The sequence below is a fragment of the Dama dama genome, chromosome 27 (assembly GCF_033118175.1).
Source record: "Dama dama isolate Ldn47 chromosome 27, ASM3311817v1, whole genome shotgun sequence".
In the NCBI taxonomy this organism is placed as follows: Eukaryota; Metazoa; Chordata; class Mammalia; order Artiodactyla; family Cervidae; genus Dama; species Dama dama.
Genome location: NC_083707.1, coordinates 9186902 through 9203500, shown reverse-complemented (window position 1 = coordinate 9203500; position 16599 = coordinate 9186902). Strand labels below are relative to the sequence as shown.

Genomic DNA, 16599 nt, shown 5'->3' with positions numbered 1-16599 from the left:
GCTAGGTATCCAGGTTGGGGTAAAGAGATGGACTTCCTTGAGATGCTCTGAGCTCGCAAAGACTCAGCAAGTATATTAGGACTTTGAGATAGGTGGGGGTTCAGGCCCCTTGAACCCCTCTGCGTCCCTTGGTGAGGCGTTCAGGTTAGTTTTGGGCTTCCTGACGCTGTAAGGATGCTCCGGGAATTTGGAATGTGGTATAGAGGTGATGGTTAAGATGGCTAAGATGGGCTTCCCTGGTGGCTCAGGCAGTAAAGAATCCACCTGAAATTCAGGAGACCTGAGTTCAATCCCTGGGTTAGGAAGATCCCTTCGAGGAGGGCATGGCAACCCACTCCAGTATTCCTGCTTGGAGAATCCCCACGGACAGAGGAGGCTGGCAGGCTTCAGTCCATGGGGTCGCAAAGAGTCGACACGGCTGACTACGCACAGCACATGGAGATGATGGTTAAGACGAATACTTCTAAAATATGTGTGTGTCTTAGTTGCTCAGTTGTCTGTGACTCTGCAATGTAATTCACTTATTCGTTGTTGCTTAGCCTCTAAGTAATGTCTGACTCTTTTGTGAAACCGTGAACTATAGCCCACCAGGCGCCTCTGTCCATGGGTTTCTCCAGGCAAGGATGCTGGAGTGGGTGTGTGCTCACTTGTGTCCTACTCTTTGTGACCCCATGGACTGTAGACCACTCGGCTCCTCTGTCCCTGGGATTTCCCGGGCAGGAATGCTGGAGTGGGTTGCCATTTCCTTCTCCAGGAGATCTTCCCAACTCGGGGATCAAACCGGAGTCTCTTACATCTCCTGCATTGGCAGGTGGGTTCTTTACCACCAGAGTCCCCTGGGAAGATTGGAGTGGGTAGCCATTTCCTTCTCCAAGGAATCTTCCCATCCCAGGGATCGAACTAGGGTCTCCTGCCTTGAGGGCAGATTCTCTATCATCTGAGCCATCAGAGAAGCCCTTCTAAAACATAAATATGCTTAGAAGTCTCTAAAAGCCCTTCACTGGCAACACGGATGTTTTAAAATGTAGGTTTTATTATAATTCAGGCGTGGTGAAACCAGCAGATCAGCAGTAGCTACAGAAAACACAGTTTGTTCCTTACAGGTCTGGAGAGGAGGGGCAAGCCGGGCCACGCAGGGCCACCTGGAGGAGCCCAGGGCGGGTCCGGGAGCAGAAAGGGCCAGGAGAACGTGGCGGCAGCCTGGACCGTGGCTTCCTCGGGAAGGGAAGGCAGGGAAAGCAGACTTTGGACTGGCTCGTGTGATGGTTTCGGTGGGCTCTGGAGCGCAGAGGCTGACCTCGGGCTGACCAGGGCAGGGAGCCACGCAGAGTCGGTGGGGGACCTGTGGGCCCTGACTTGGTCAGTCTGTGCAGGGATGCTGAGTCCGGGCGCTGTCTTTGAGAACTGCCTGGGCCCGCGAGGGGCGGTGTCTCTCTCTGGTCAGCGAGGTCCCTGATGCCAGAATTCAGAAAACCCAGGTGATACAGCTGCATTCGCAGCGGTGTGCATCCCAGAACGGTTTTCCTGGGAGATGCTCTGGAGGGAGGAGGGTCTGTCACCCCATGCTGGGAGCTATTGCATACGGCGCCCTGTTGACTGCAGGGGCCTGTATCTTGTGCGTGTATGTGTGTCTGTGTGTGCGTGTGTCTGTGTGTGTGCACGCGCGTGCGCTCAGTCCCTCAGTCGTATCTGACTCTTTTTCAACCTCATGATCAGTAGCCGATCAGGCGCCTTGCTCCATGGGATTTTCCAGGCCAGAATACTGGAGGTGAGTTGCCATTCCCTACTCCAGGGGATCTTTCCAACCCAAGGAATCGAACCTGTGTCTCCTGCATCTCCTGTATTGCAGGTGGATTCTTTACCACCGAGCCACCTGGGAAGCTGTTGGCTGCACACTTGTAGGTTATAGTTGTCGGGGAATCCTGCTCTAAAGAAAGCTGTTTTGTTGTTCATTTGCTGAGTTGTGTCTGAATGTTTGCAACCCCAGGGACTGCAGCAGGCCAGGCTTTCCTGTCCTTTCCTATCTCCCAGAGTCTGCTCAAACGCATGTCCATTGAGTCAGTGATGGCTAACCTGTTAGTCTGGAGTTAATACTGCTTTCCAAGCTTGTTTAACATGAACTCGTTTTGAGATACATAGCATGCAGTTTTTACAGTGTCTTGCAGTGGTGTTTTAGACATAGAATCTAGGTTTGTTTTGCCTGTAGCCTGGCATTCATTCTCTCCTGGGGTTTCTAGGGGGAGGAGTTTCAGGGCGGGCAGGATGATTTAACAATGGGCTCTCCTTACTCCTGCCTCTAAGCTGTGCTCAAACCTGTCTCCTCCATTATTTGAAATTGTACCTGGGGCTCTGCACTTAATTAAAAGTCCATTCTTTCTAGTGCCAGCTCCTCTGTGAAGTTTTTGCCAGCTTCCCAAACCCACAAATACATGATGTGTGCCGTGTGCCGGACCTTCTCATTTCAAACTATCAACTCACTTTATTGTCATTATCGTCCTGCGAGACAGGCGGTATTTTGTCTGTATTTTATAGATAAGCCACTTGAGAGACAGTTGTTGAGTGATTTATCCAAGGTCACAAAGCTAAAAGGTGTTCAGGATGTCACTGGCATTCCATTCATGCTATTGGAATAGATGCAAGTGTCTGTGGAGTAAGGGAGGTACTTTCTCTCCTTTTTTATTTAAACTTTTTATTTTCTATTGGAATATATATGATTAGCAATCTTGTGATAGTTTCTGGGACACAGCAAAGGGACTCAGTCATACTTAAACATGCATCCATTCTCCTCCAGACTCCCCTAGGGGAAGTACTTTCTGATAGATGTGTGTGTGTGTATGTGTGTATGTGTGTGTGTGTGAATATGTTCTTTAAATCAGAGGGAAGAAGTCTCTCTTTTTTAACACTCTGGAACTTTGTTAAGACTCTACCCATTCAGAATTTGTTCAGAATAATTCAGATGGAATTTTAACTTAATGTTTACTTTGGCTTCATGAGAGATTTTCCGAGTCCATCTCTGAGAGTGTGAGTTCATTAGTAACCAGAATGCAGGGTAGACTGTAACCCCCTTAAACATACACTCTGCAGCTTCTGTATGAATACAATAGGCGACTGCTAGTTCCTTCTTTTTAAAAGAACTGTATTTACTGTGTGTTTTTGGCTATGCTGGGTGTTTGGCTGCCCCAGCTCTCTCCCTCGTTGTGGCGCGGGGCTCCTCCTGACCTGCTGTGTGGGCGTCCCCCTGCGGTGCCTCCTCTGTGGGTCACGGGCTCTAGAGCGCAGGCTTAGGAGCTGTGATGCTCCTAGGTACGTGGGATCTGCTGGATCAGGGGTCAAACCCGTGTCTCCTGCTTTAGCAGATGGATTCTTTACCCCTGAGCCACCAGGGAAGCCCTCAGTTCAGTTCGGTTCAGTCGCTCAGTCGTGTCCGACTCTTTGGGACCCCATGGACTGCAGCACGCCAGGCCTCCCTGTCCATCACCAACTCCCAGGAAGCCTTAATTCATTCTTGTACATTCACAACAAGGAACACTTTCAGAACTGTGTCAGCCAGGGTTCAGGAGAAGTCTTAAGAGCTTTACTGCGAGGGGTGTTCGGTTACGTGACCGTGGGCTGACTAGTCAAGTCTGAAATCCACAGGGTAAGCTGGGGATTCTAGAAGAGGCTGAAGCTCCTATCCCCACACAGAGTCTCTTCTTCAGGGAAGCCTCTGTTCTGCTTTCAAGGTCTTCCTGCTGACTGAATCCGGCTCCCCCGGATGAACAAGGATCATCTCCCTTAACTAAAGTCAACCGACTGTGGACTTGATTCACATCTACAAAATTCCTTCACAGCAACTCCTGGGAGAGAGTCTGGTTGAATAACTGGAGGCTGTAACCTCGCCAAGTTCATGCATCAAAAGATCGTCTCGAGAACCTTTCCTAATGGTAATGACGTTCGTCTCTTTTATGTCCCTATTCATCTATGAGAAGAAAGAGCTAATTTATTTAGAAATATTCTATTGGATAAGCAAGATGTTTTAATCATTTAAGTGGGCTTTGTTTCCACTGGTGTGAAGCCATGTGACCCCAGATATTGGTGTTTACTTGCTTTGTGGTCATCTTCTGATTCCTTTCTGTTTATGCCTGCCTTACTCTCTCTTCATGGTCCCGGCGAAAGTATCATGGTTTATATTAACCCTGAGCTCAGCCGCCTTATCTGAAAGCAAGGATAATTATCCTACTGACCTCTGATCGTGACTGAAGGATTAACTGACCGAGTTCATTCACGTAGCGCGATGGCGTGTCTAGAATGCAAGGAGCAATATCCTTTTGTATTAATAGAAGTACTTGTCCTTGTTTCTCACTTTGAAGTTTTTTTTTTTTTTCTGGCCATGAACATGCCATTTAGTGACAGGTCCTCTGCAGCAGACACCCAGAGGTTTTCTGATGTTACATTTGGGAGAATTAAAAACTGGCATTTGTCCACCCCCTTCTAATGCAAAATGTATCATTTTTTAAAGACCTGTCTCCCATCCTCTTTTTGAAGCACTGCAGATTCAGTTTCCAGGGTGGTCAGCATCGCTGGAAGAGCTCTAGAAAGTTCATGATGGCTTTGCTGCTAGGTCAGGTGGTTTCGACTTTCCACCGCTCTTGACATGGTCACCCTGCTCACAAACACTTGAGTAGGTTTGAGGATATTTCTAGGCCTTGAGCCAGTTTTCTAGGCAGCTTCCTTCTGACATAAGTAAATGTTTTGTTATCATCTTGTTATGGAGGAAGATACTAAGATGTAGACAAAGGGCATTTTCCCCTTCTCAGCACTGGAATCAATTCCAGGTGTCCAGGCCCCCACCTGACGGTGAACCCTGCCTTCTTTCTCACTGGGAACCAACACCGATCCTAGGTGAGGGGGTCAGGAACAATCTCCCATCTTCTTTCCCAGTTCTTCTTTCCTGGCTGGAAAATGAACCTCCTTTGCCAGCAGAGATCTTTTCCTCCTTTGCTTTCAGAAGAGGCTGGCAAGGTTTCTTCTGGGGAGAGAGTAGGCGTCCCTGCTATGCAGGCAAGAGGAAAGCACCCTCCCCGTCCCTGGAGTGACCTCTTTGCAGAAACGCCCCGAGCGGTTCTGGGGTGCGAGGCGGGAGGGGCCGTGGTGAGAGGGAGGAGGATGTTTTCTTTGCTCGTCCACCTCCGTCCACTGTCTACGACCATCTGTTGTGGATGGTTTAGGCAGGGTCCCCTGCCCGGGAAGACAGAATCCTGTCTTCTGCTATGAAGTCTCCACGATGAGCTGTCATTTCACAGATGTGTGTGGAGCCAGCCTGGCAGGGCCCCTCCTGGGACCCGAGTCCTTCTCGCCAGCCGCTACTCCCGCCTCACCTGCGACCCTGTGAAGTCCGTGGTGCGTAAGAATTAGGCCGAGTCCTCCTGCATCTTCTTGCAGGGCTCCAGGCCAAGCCTTGGCTCAGCCAACACTGCCTGAATGAATGAATGAACCAACAAATCCGCTAAAGTGTTCCTCGGTTCGCCTAACGGAAGAGATGGTCCAGACATTTCTCAGGACCCACAGTTACCAAAGACAAGAAGTCTCCGTGAAGTGCCCAATAATAAAAAAGCATTTCTTTTTTTCTTTTTTTTAAGGTTTTTTTTTTTTTTTTTGATGTGGATGATTTTATAATCTTTATTGAATTTGGTGGCTCAGACAGTGAAGAATCCGCCTGCAATGAGGGAGACCCATGTTTGATCCCTGAGTCGGGAAGATGCCCTGGAGAAGGAAATGGCACTCCACTTCAGTATTCTGGCCTGGAAAATCCCATGGACAGAGGAACCTGGTGGGCTACAGCCCATGGGGTCACAGAGTTGGACATGACTGAACAACTAGCACTTTTACTTTCATTCTTTGTTAACTCAAACTTCATAAAAATCATTGAATCATTAGTCATTGAATTAGTCAATAATTCAATGTGGGCTACAGTTGATAGGGTCTCAAAGAGTCAGAAACATGGAGTGACTAAACACATTGAATTTGTTACAATATCGCTTCTGTTTTATCTTTCTGTTTTGGGGGTCAGGCATATGGGATCTTAGTTCCTCAACAAGGGAACAAGCCGCTTTCACTGGAAGGCAGGAAAGCCCCAGGAAGAGCGTTTCTGACTTCCGTGGTGGTGGTTTAGTCGCTCAGTCATATCTGACTCTTGCTACCCCATGGACTGTCCATGGAGTTTTCCAGGCAAGAACACTGGAGTGGGTTGCTGTTCCCTCCTCCAGGGGATCTTCCCGACCCAGGGATCGAACCTGGGTCTCCTGCGTGGCAGGTGGGCTCTTTACCGTCTGAGCCACCAGGGGAGCTCTGAGCTTCCATAAAGGATTCAGATGGGGACCAAATACCTCGAAATGGCATCCGTGCTGTAAAAGGATGCCTTTCTCCTCTAATGAGTAGGTGCTTTTTGGGTTTTGGTCCAATGACCACAGAATGATTCTGCATTGAGATTATGAAAATATGATAATGGTCATGAAAATATTGAGATGATGAAAATGAAATATGATCATGAAAATATGCTTGTTGTTGTTCAGTCACTAAGTCATGTCTGACTCTTTGACCCCCATGGACTGCAGCACCCCAGGCTTCCCTACCATTGACTGTCTCCTAGAGTTTGCTCAAACTCATGTCCATTAAGTTGGTGATGCCATCCACCCATCTCATCCTCTGTCACCCGCTTCTTCTGCCCTCAGTCTTTCCCAGCATCAGGGTCTTTTCACATCAGTGAATCGTCTCTTCACATCAGGTGGCCAAAGTATTGAAGCTTCAGCATCAGTCCTTCCAATGAATATTTGGGGTTGATTTCCCTTAGGATTGACTGGTTTGACCCCCTTGCTGTCCAAGGGACTTATAGGATGTTCCTTAGGTTAACAGTCATCTCAGTCTACTGGGTAGGACTAAGGATGTGGATTCAGTATTGAGTAAATGTCGAGAAGGAGTTGATGGGAGGTGCCATGAGGAATAATTGTGAAACTGAATTTAAAAAAGCCACTCAGTTTAACAATCAAGGTGTGAACGCATCTCAATAATTTATTCAAATCAACCATCTTACAAATCAGGTTGAGTTCACAGATTTGGGCTTCCCTGGTGGCTCAGTTGGTAAAGAATCCACCCACAATGCAGGAGATCTGGGTTCGATTCCTGGGTTGGGAAGATCCCCTAGAGAAGGGAACAGCTACCCACTCCAGTATTCTGGCCTGGAGAATTCCATGGGCTGTATAGTCCATGGGGTCACAAAGAGTGGGACACGACTGAGTGACTTTGGGCTTCCCTCGTAGCTCGGTCGGTAAAGAATCTGCTTACAATGCCGGAGACCCCTGTTAGATTCCTGGGTCTGGAAGACCCCGGGAAAAGGGAACAGCTACCCACTCCAGTATTCTGGCCTGGAGAATTTTACAGACAGAGGAGCCTGGCAGGCAGTCCATGGGGTCACAAAGAGTCAGACCTGACTGAGAGACTTTCACTTCACAGATTTAGACCATTTCCTGAATTCTGACTCAGAAGGTTTGACCTGTGTGCTTATGGCCAGAGGGAAGTAGATAGATGTAATATTTCACCTCCTTCAGAATCTTTATCTTGACGGTACCGCAGGTATGTGAGTGATCTGAAAGTCAAATGAAACTGTGGTCATTTAGCTCCTCGATGTTGATTCTCATTGTGGCTTTTTTTTTTTTAAACTGAGAGATCAAATACCCAATAGGCTTTATCATGCACTCCCATGATTAGCTAAACTAATATTTACTGCTCACGCTTCTAGTGCTGCATGTGTACTGACTTATTTAATTCCGGAAACACCGATAGGAGTCCGTCTCAGTCTCTCCTTGTGAGATGAGGATGCAGGAGTGTGTGGGGAGTGATGACACGTCTCTGAGCTCTGCGCCTGCGACGCACAGAGGGGGCTGTCAGTGTTCACATCTGAGCCATACATTCTTTCGGGCTTCCCAGGCGGCGCTAGTGGTCAAGAACCCGCCTGCCACTGCAGGAGATGTAAGAGATTCGGGTTTGATCCCTGGGTCTGGAAGATCCCCTGGAGGAGGGCATGGCTACCCACTCCGGGACTCTTGCCCGGAGAATCCCATGGACAGAGTCTGGCGGGCTATAGACCATGGGGTTGCAAACAGTCGGACACAACTGAGCAACAAGGCCCGGATAACTTTTCCAACTTTGAAATGAGCATCTTTCAGGACATGCTGATCTGGGTCAGAAATAGAATTTGAATGTGTGCATACATGCTAAGTCGCTTCAGTCCTGGCTAACTCTTTTCGACCCTGTAGATGGTAGCCCGATATTTACAATATAAAAGTACTTAGTCAGTCTATTTTAGACATGTAAATATAAACAAAGTTTCCTTCTAACTCCAGCGCTTTGGCAGTCAGTGACAGTGTCATCAGAACGATGTTTGTCCAGGATCCAGTGTCCTGCTGAAGCATCCATTCCTCAGAAGATGCAAATGTAGACAAACAACATCTCTTTACATCAGAAATAGAGAGGTTTCCCCACCCAGACCGTTTCCCAAGCAACTGCGATGTGTAGCTTGACCAACAGGCAGGAGGCCAGCAAGTCCTGACTCTGGGCTTCTGTCCACACTTAGCAGACTAGACCCCCTGGGACAGAGATACATCAAAGAAGGGCTCCCGGCCTTGCCTCACCCTCTTTAGCTTTAAATGGGCGAATCTTCCTCCTGCAGAAAGAAATCCGAAAGAGCTTCGCAGTGAGAAGAAGGCTTTCCAACTGCTGATTCCAGGGGAGAACTCTCCCTGCCTAATGGTGTGAGTTATCTCTTCCCAGCTTCAGCTGTGCCTGGGACGCCCCGAGGGCAGCCTCGAACTTTTAAGAAACTGGGTTTCCTTTGTTCTGTCAGGAGAACCTGGTCTGGTCATTTTGCTGCGTCACAGCGCGGGACCCTGCCCACAGCTATTTCAAGCCTCAGCCTGGATTGCTTTTTCATCTTTATCCTCAAAATCTTCTCTGCTCAGCAGTCTGTCCTTGAGGCCCCGGGAGGCTTCCTCCCCTCCAGTGATTTCATTCTCTCATTCCTTCTCTCTCCCTCCCCCTCCCGCTGCTCCACACCATCTGCTTCTACCTCATTTTCCCATCCAAGTACTAACCAGGCCTGACCCTGCTTAGCTTTTGAGATCAGATGAGATCTGGCGTGTTCAGGGTGGTATGGCCGTAGACTACCTCATTTTCGAGGAGCAGAAAAGGGCTTCGGAAATCAGTCCTGAATAATCACTGGAAGGGCTGATGCTGAAGCTGAAGCTCCAATACTTTGGCCACCTGATTCGGAGAACTGACTCATTGGAAAAGACCCTGATGCTGGGAAAGATTGAGGGCAGGAGGAGAAGGGGACGACAGAGGATGAGATGGTTGGATGGCATCACTGACTCTATGGACACAAGTCTGAGTAAGCTCTGGGAGTTGCTGATGGACAGGGAAGCCTGGCGTGCTGCAGTCCATGGGGTCGCAAAGAGTTGGACATGAATGAGCAACTGAACTGAACGGCTTCGGAGACAGATCTCTAAGTCTCACTGCATTGACCTGCCAGGCAGATTTCTTGATTTTATGAGCCTCGATTTCCACATCCATGAAACAAGGAAAATCATGCCAATGTCACCATATTTGTGAAAAATGTTAATGCATATGATCACTTGATAAGGCATCTACCAAACAGTAGGGACCCAATAATCTATTCTATCCCTCTCCCTTTTTTTAAAAATTGAAGTATAGTTGATTTACAACATTGTGTTAATTTCTGCCACACAGCAGAGTGATTCAGTTATACACACACACACACACACACACACACACACACACACATGTATACATTCATTTTCATTTTCTTTTCCATTATAAATTTTCACAGGCTATAGACGATAGTACTCTGTGCTGTACAATAGAACCCTGTGGTATCCATTCTTTTTTTTTATTTTTAAATTTTTAATTGAAGCATAGTTGATTTACAGTGTGGTGTTAATTTCTGCTGATGGCAAAATGATTCAGTTACACACACACACATATATATATTGATATTCTTATAGTAGGATACTGAATATAGTTCTCTGTGCTATACAGTTTTTTACTAGTTTTTTTTTTTTTTTTTACTACTTTTTACTACTGTTTTTTATTTACACTAAGCTACTGTTTGTTTAATAACATTTTGATTCATGGGGTGTTGAGACTGCATCTTAAAAAACTTTGTATTCCCCTGAACCAAAGATAGTGTCTTGGGTATATCAGGCAGTCAGTAAGGAATTGTGGAATTAAATTAAGTTGCTCAGAAGAGAAACAGAGAAGAAATAAAGAAGATAAGAAGAAATAAAAGGAGATAAACTCAAAATGGACTAAAGACCTAGATGTAAAATCTGAAACCATAAAAGTCTTAGAAGAGAACATAGGCAGAGCTGTCTTTGACATAAATCGTAGTGATAATTTTTGGATCTGTCTCCTAAGGCAACAGAAATGAAAGCAAAAGTAAACAAGTGGGGCCTAATTAAACTTAAAAGCTTTTGCACAGCAAAGGAAACCATCAACGAGACAAGAGAACCCCCGACCGAATGGGAGAAGATATTTGCAAATGATGTGGCCAATAGGGGTTAATAGCCAACATACTGAGCAGCTCTTGCAACTCAACATCATAAAAACAAACAATCCAGTTACGAGATGAGCAGAAGAACTGATAGGCAGTTTTCCAAAGAGGAAATGCAGATGGCCAGCAGGTACCTGGCGGGATGCTCAGCATCACAGTGTCAGGGAAATGCAAATCAAAACCCCAAGGAGCTGTCGCCTCCCACCTGTCAGAATGGCTGTCCTCAAGGAGAACTCAACGACAAGTTGGTGAGGATGTGGGAAAAAGGGAACCCTGTACACTGTTGGTGAGAAGGTAAATTGGTGTAGTCACTGTGGAAAATGGTAGGAAGGTTTCTAAAACTAGGACTAGAATTAGCATGAGAAGTGAAAGTGGCTCAGTCGTGTCTGACTCTTTGTGACCCCGTGGACTGTACAGTCCATAGAATTCTCCAGGACAGAATACTGGAGTGGGGAGCCTTTCCCTTCTCCAGGGGATCTTTCCAACCCAGGGACTGAACCCAGGTCTCCTGCATTGCAGGCAGATTCCTTACCAGCTGAGCCACCAGAGAAGACTCAGAATACTGGAGTGGGTAGCCATTCCCTTCTTCAGTGGATCTTCCTGACCCAGGAATTGAACTGGGGTCTCCTGCATTACAGGGGGATTCTTTACCAGCTGAGCTACTAGGGAAGCCTAGAACTACCATAGGATTCAGCAGTTCTACTCCTGTGTATATATCTGAAATAAAAAAGACACTAATTTGAGGACTTCTCTGGTGGTCTAGTGACTAAGACTCTGAGTTTCCAATGTAGGGGAACTGCATTCAATACCTGGTCAGGGAATTAGATCCCATATGCCACAAATAAGAGCCTAAGCAGCCTAAATAAATAAATAAAAATTTAAGAAGACACTAATTCGAAAAGATATTTGCACCCCAGTGTTCACAATTGCTAACGTGTGGAATCCACCTAAGTGTCCATCAGCAGATGATGATAAAGAAGGTGTGATATGCATGCATGTGTGCACGCTTAGTTGCTAAGTCAGGTCTGACTGTTTACAATCCCATGGACTGTAGTATGTCAGGCTCTCTGTCCATGGGATTCTCCAGGGAAGAATACTGGAGTGGTTTGCCATTTCCTTCTCTAGGGGATCTTCCCCACCCAGGGATCGAACCTGTGTCTCCTGCATTGGCAGGAGGATTCTTTACCACTGAGCCACCTGGGAAGCCCCATGACGTGTATGTGTGCGCGCGCGTGCACACACACACACACACACACACACACAGCCACACAATGGAATACTGTTCAGATGTAAACTAGAGTAAAATCTTGCCATTCGCAGCAACGTGGATGGACTTGGAGGACATTATGATGGGTGAAGTGGGTCAGACAGAGGAGGACAGACACTGTGTGACGTCACTTGTATGTAGCACCTAAAAAGGACCACAAACTAGTGACTATGACAGAGGACAGACTCACGATATAGAGAAAGGGCTGCTGGTTACCAGTGGGGACAGAGAAGGGGAAGATAGGGGGTTAAGAGATTCAAACCATGACGTATAAAATAAGCTACAAGGATATACAGTACAACAGGGGGCATATAGGCACTATTTTATAATAACGCTGAACGGAGTACATCCTTTAAAAATTGCGTATCACTGTATTGTTCGCCTGTAACTTACGTAATACTGTACAGCAACGACACTTCAGTTTTGAAAAAGGCACATGATCAACATTCTGGGTCGTCACTTCCTCCCCTTCAATTGAGAAGACAGCAGCGGGTTTCAGGGTCTAAATATCAGGGAGTGTTTTAGGACCAGGACTATGCTGTACTGAACCCTGAGAATTATTATGCTACCAGTTACCTGAATCTCAGGGCAACTGTGACTTGATAAGCCTTAAAATTCTGTTTCTTTCTTTCTTTCTTTTGAGGCATAGGACGTTAGTAATACAATTGGCAAAATTGTAGTAAGATCTATAGGATAGATACTGGTAGTATATCAGTGTCAATTTCCTGCTTTTGTTAATTGCAATGTGGTTAATAAGGCAGGTTTTGGGAGGAGGGGGTCTTTATGTCCACCACTCACTTTCCAACTTTTCAGAAAATAACATACTGTGCTTGAGACAGGGAGAATAATGGAGACCACGTGATTCACATGTCAATAGTTGGGAATCTCCTTGAGGGCTATGTGGGTATTCTTTGTATTATTTTTGCAGCTTTTGTGTAAGGCTGAAATTATCTCAAAAGGAAGAATAGAAAGAAAAAAAGAAAGCTATTTGAAATCATACGTTTGCATCTTACTTGACTGATAGCCAGATGAATGAGTTACCAGACCAAAATAAAGTTCTCTCTCCTGTCCCTCAAGGAAGTGCTAATTGTATCATCAGCTAAGCCTGATTCCAAACTCTCAAGAGTTTCTGATCTACAAGGTCAGGGGTGTTTCTGCTGCTCACTTGCAGCTGGAGATTCCCCCCACCAAACACCCCCGATCCCCTCATCCTGCATGGTTGGAGTGTCATCCTGGAGTTTGTTGTACATCAGCCAGGGACAAGGACAGACACTTTGCTTGACCAGCAAGGTCTGAAGTGGGTGCATTCAAGGAGCCGGGGCGCAGTCACGTTGGGAAAGATCAGCTTTGACAAACAAGGTTTTAATGGCACATTAGCTTGATGGACCAGCGTCGGGGCTGGTTCGTGTTCCAAGGACTGATCAGAACTTTTTGACTCTGTAACAGCCTTGTACTTGGGTGAAGGAAGGAGGGGGAGGAGTACCACTATTGATTATTATATTTTTATGAAGAGTGAAAGATATTGGAACAGCTCTCTGCAAACGTGGACTATATGATATGTTCAGTTGTCAACAAAACTGGCTTTGCCACCATTTGCCTTACACTACTGCTGGTCTGCCAGATGTTCCTCCCATTGCAAATGGAGGACTCTGGGAATGGCTTTAGGAGGTCCCAGCCTGCCCCTAAGCTGTAGTCCAGCTAGAATTCAAGCATTTCTGCCAGACCCAGGGGAGCAGCCTTTCTGATGAGCAGCACCAGAAAATAAGGGAGAGGAGATTAGAGCTAAAATTGGTGTGATGGAAACACCCCAGATTCGTACGTAGAAGAGGGAACTGCTCTTGGAGCTGCTGGGGTCATTTAACCCTGGTTCTCATCCCACTAACCTTGGGTCCTCTCCTGTCTCTTCCGCACACACCCTCCATCAGGTGGGGTCCTCAAGTCTGGGGACTAAAGACAGAAACAGCTAATTTTAAAAACCTGGGGGTGGCATTGGGAGCACAAGGAAGCTCTTTGGGGAGCGGACAGAGAAGCGTGACCTGGAGGGGCGTGTTCTGTGCATGCACTTCCCGTGTCATGAGATAGCACCGAACATCAGCCTGTGTGCACCGGGGGCCCAGTCCTCTGAGACCCCAGTGGTGCTGCTGAGACCCCAGGCAGGCAGTGACTTAGGCTCGGGAAGGACCCCACACAATGGTGCTGGCGCCCTGGGGTTCCGCCTGGTGCCAGTGGAAGAGGGGACCGATGGCAGCAAGGAGTTTCACGCAGCTCGGGGTGATGGAGGCAGCCAGGGTCTGCTCCTGACCACCTGCGAGACAGACGCCATCTGGGGACTTCTAGGTTTGAGAGTGACAGATACTGCGGTGAGCGGCAGGAAGAGCAGAGAAACTACTGCTTAAAAAAGCCCCACATAAAATTGAGTTAACCTAAAAAAAAAAAAATTGAGTTAATCTGCATCATCTGCATGTGTGTTGATTGATAGACATTTGCATTTCTTACCTTGTTAATCCATAAGGATTATTTTTTAAAAAAAATCTCAAATATGTACATGAAAATAAATTACATTTATTTATTACCACAATCTTACCTAATGGCAACCCACTCCAGTACCTTGCCTGGAAAATCCCATGGACAGAGCAGCCTGGCAGGCTACAGTTCATGGGGTCGCAAAGAGTCAGACATGACAGCAACTTCACTTCACTCTACCTAATATTATTAAAACAGTGCAGAGATTCAGAAGCTGATGTGCCCATCAGAACCTAGAGAATTGTGAAAATACATATGTCTTGATCCTGTCCTAAATCAGATTTCAGGACTTGGGATGAGATCAAAATAAGTATGGGGCTTCTTTGGTAGTTCAGATGGTAAAGAAAATGCCTGCAATGCAGGATAGCTGGGTTCAATATTTGGGTTAGGAAGATTCCCCTAGAGAAGGGAATGGCTACCCACTCCAGCATTCTTGTCTGGAAACTCCCAGGGACAGAGGAGTCTGGCGGGACTATAATCCACAGGGTTACAAAGAGTCAGACATGACTGAGCAAAAAAAAAAAAATTTTTTTTTTTTAAGGAGATTTTAGCATTCATTTTGTTATTGAGTACTCACAATAAGCCATGTAATCCTATTACACAATATAAAATGTATAATTGTATGATACTTCTATCTACTTGAAGCCTATAGTTGTGGTAAAATGTAACAGATGAATCATGAAAGGAAATTATAACAGATTATAACATCATCTTGCATTGTGTTGCACTTTTTATTTTTGCAGAGCCCTTTCAGCTTCCCTTGTGGGTCAGCTGGTAAAGAATCTGTCTGCAATGCAAGAGACCACAGTTCGATTCCTGGGTCCTAGAAAGATCCGCTGGAAAAGGGATAGGCTACCCACTCCAGTATTCCTGGGCTTCCCTTGTGACTCAGCTGGTAAAGAATCTGCCTGCAATGCAGGAGACCTGGATTTGGCCCCTGGGTTGGAAAGATCCCCTGGAGAAGGGAAAGGCTACCCACTCCAGTATTCTGGCCTGGAGAAGTCCATGGACTATATAGCCCGTGGGGTGGAAAAGAGTCAGACGACTGAGCGACTTTCATTTTCACTTCACAACCATCATCCTGATTTGTTCCTACAACAGTAAGAATCATGAAGAGTCCTTGGGCTGCTCCTTGGAAAAGAGACACTGCCAGGGAGGAGTTCCCGGAGAGAGTCTCACGGGAACAGATCCAGGTAATTTGTGCCACGCTTGAACATGGGCATCTAGACATACCTCTGGTATTTGGCCCAGTAACTACTTGTCTGTTTGTGTTAAACTCTTTTCCTCTTTTACGGGAAAATTGCAGCTGTTACAGTCAACTGCCTTTTTTGGCATGATGTCCTATAATTTAAAAATATCTCCCAGCCCCCCACACCTGTAGTCCGAGGCAGTCTCCGCCTGGCACCTAATGTCTTTTGAAATATGTTCCCTTAGGATTCTACCCGCAGGCGTGGCTCATCCAGTTCCGCCAGAAGGAAACCAACTTGCCCCGGTAACCTCCATCTCATGAGCATGTCCAGAACTCATCTGGGGTGAAGCTTTGCCTGTTTAGTTTATGTTAGTCCTTGTTCTCGAATCAGATGCATCCACAGGACCATCTCTTCTCCTGTCAGTTGCCTGGCTGGCACAGACACTCTTGTCCCAGTGCTTGCGTATTGTTGAAAATGTTCCCTTAGAGTAGAAATGAAATTTGACTATAATTTATAGATTTGGGGATGAATATTTTTGGATTCAATATATCCATTTCCCATGACTATTTCTAGGAGAAGAAAAAGCAACAGAGACTTTGACCAATGGATATAAAATCAGAATGGCAAAGGAATAATCACCTTTTCATTTTTTCTTTATTAAATTTAAAAGCATGTGGCTGAAGGCAGTTTTGCTTCCATTCCCATTAAAAAGCCGTGGCACTTTGTTGGTATTATTTTATATACATACATCAAAACAATCAAGGATACATGATTATTTGATTCTTCTTTGTGTAAGTGGTGACAATTTAATAATTCTACTTTTAAGAGGAAATGCAAACGCTTTCCTGGTGTCTCAGGTGGTAAAGCATCTGCCTACAATGAGGGAGACACAGGCTTAATCCCTGGTTTGGGAAGATCTCCTGGAGAAGGAAATGGCAACCCACTCCAGTACTCTTGCCTAGAAAATCCCATGGACGGAGGAGCCTGGTAGGCTATAGTCCATGGGGTCGCAAAGA

At 46.3% G+C, this 16599-nt stretch overlaps 1 long non-coding RNA gene across 3 annotated transcripts in view; it reads left to right on the top strand.

Annotated features, from left to right (window-relative positions):
- The window catches only part of LOC133047745 (uncharacterized), a 64176-nt gene extending 47919 nt beyond the window's left edge, over positions 1-16257 (top strand). For 2 of the 3 annotated variants that reach the window (XR_009690831.1, XR_009690832.1), the window contains 3 exons: positions 3723-3923; positions 15137-15586; positions 15828-16257. This is a non-coding gene — a long non-coding RNA (uncharacterized LOC133047745). The remainder of the gene's footprint in view (positions 1-3722; positions 3924-15136; positions 15587-15827) is intronic. The other variant, XR_009690833.1, reaches the window with a different exon arrangement.
- Positions 16258-16599: the final 342 nt, after the last annotated feature.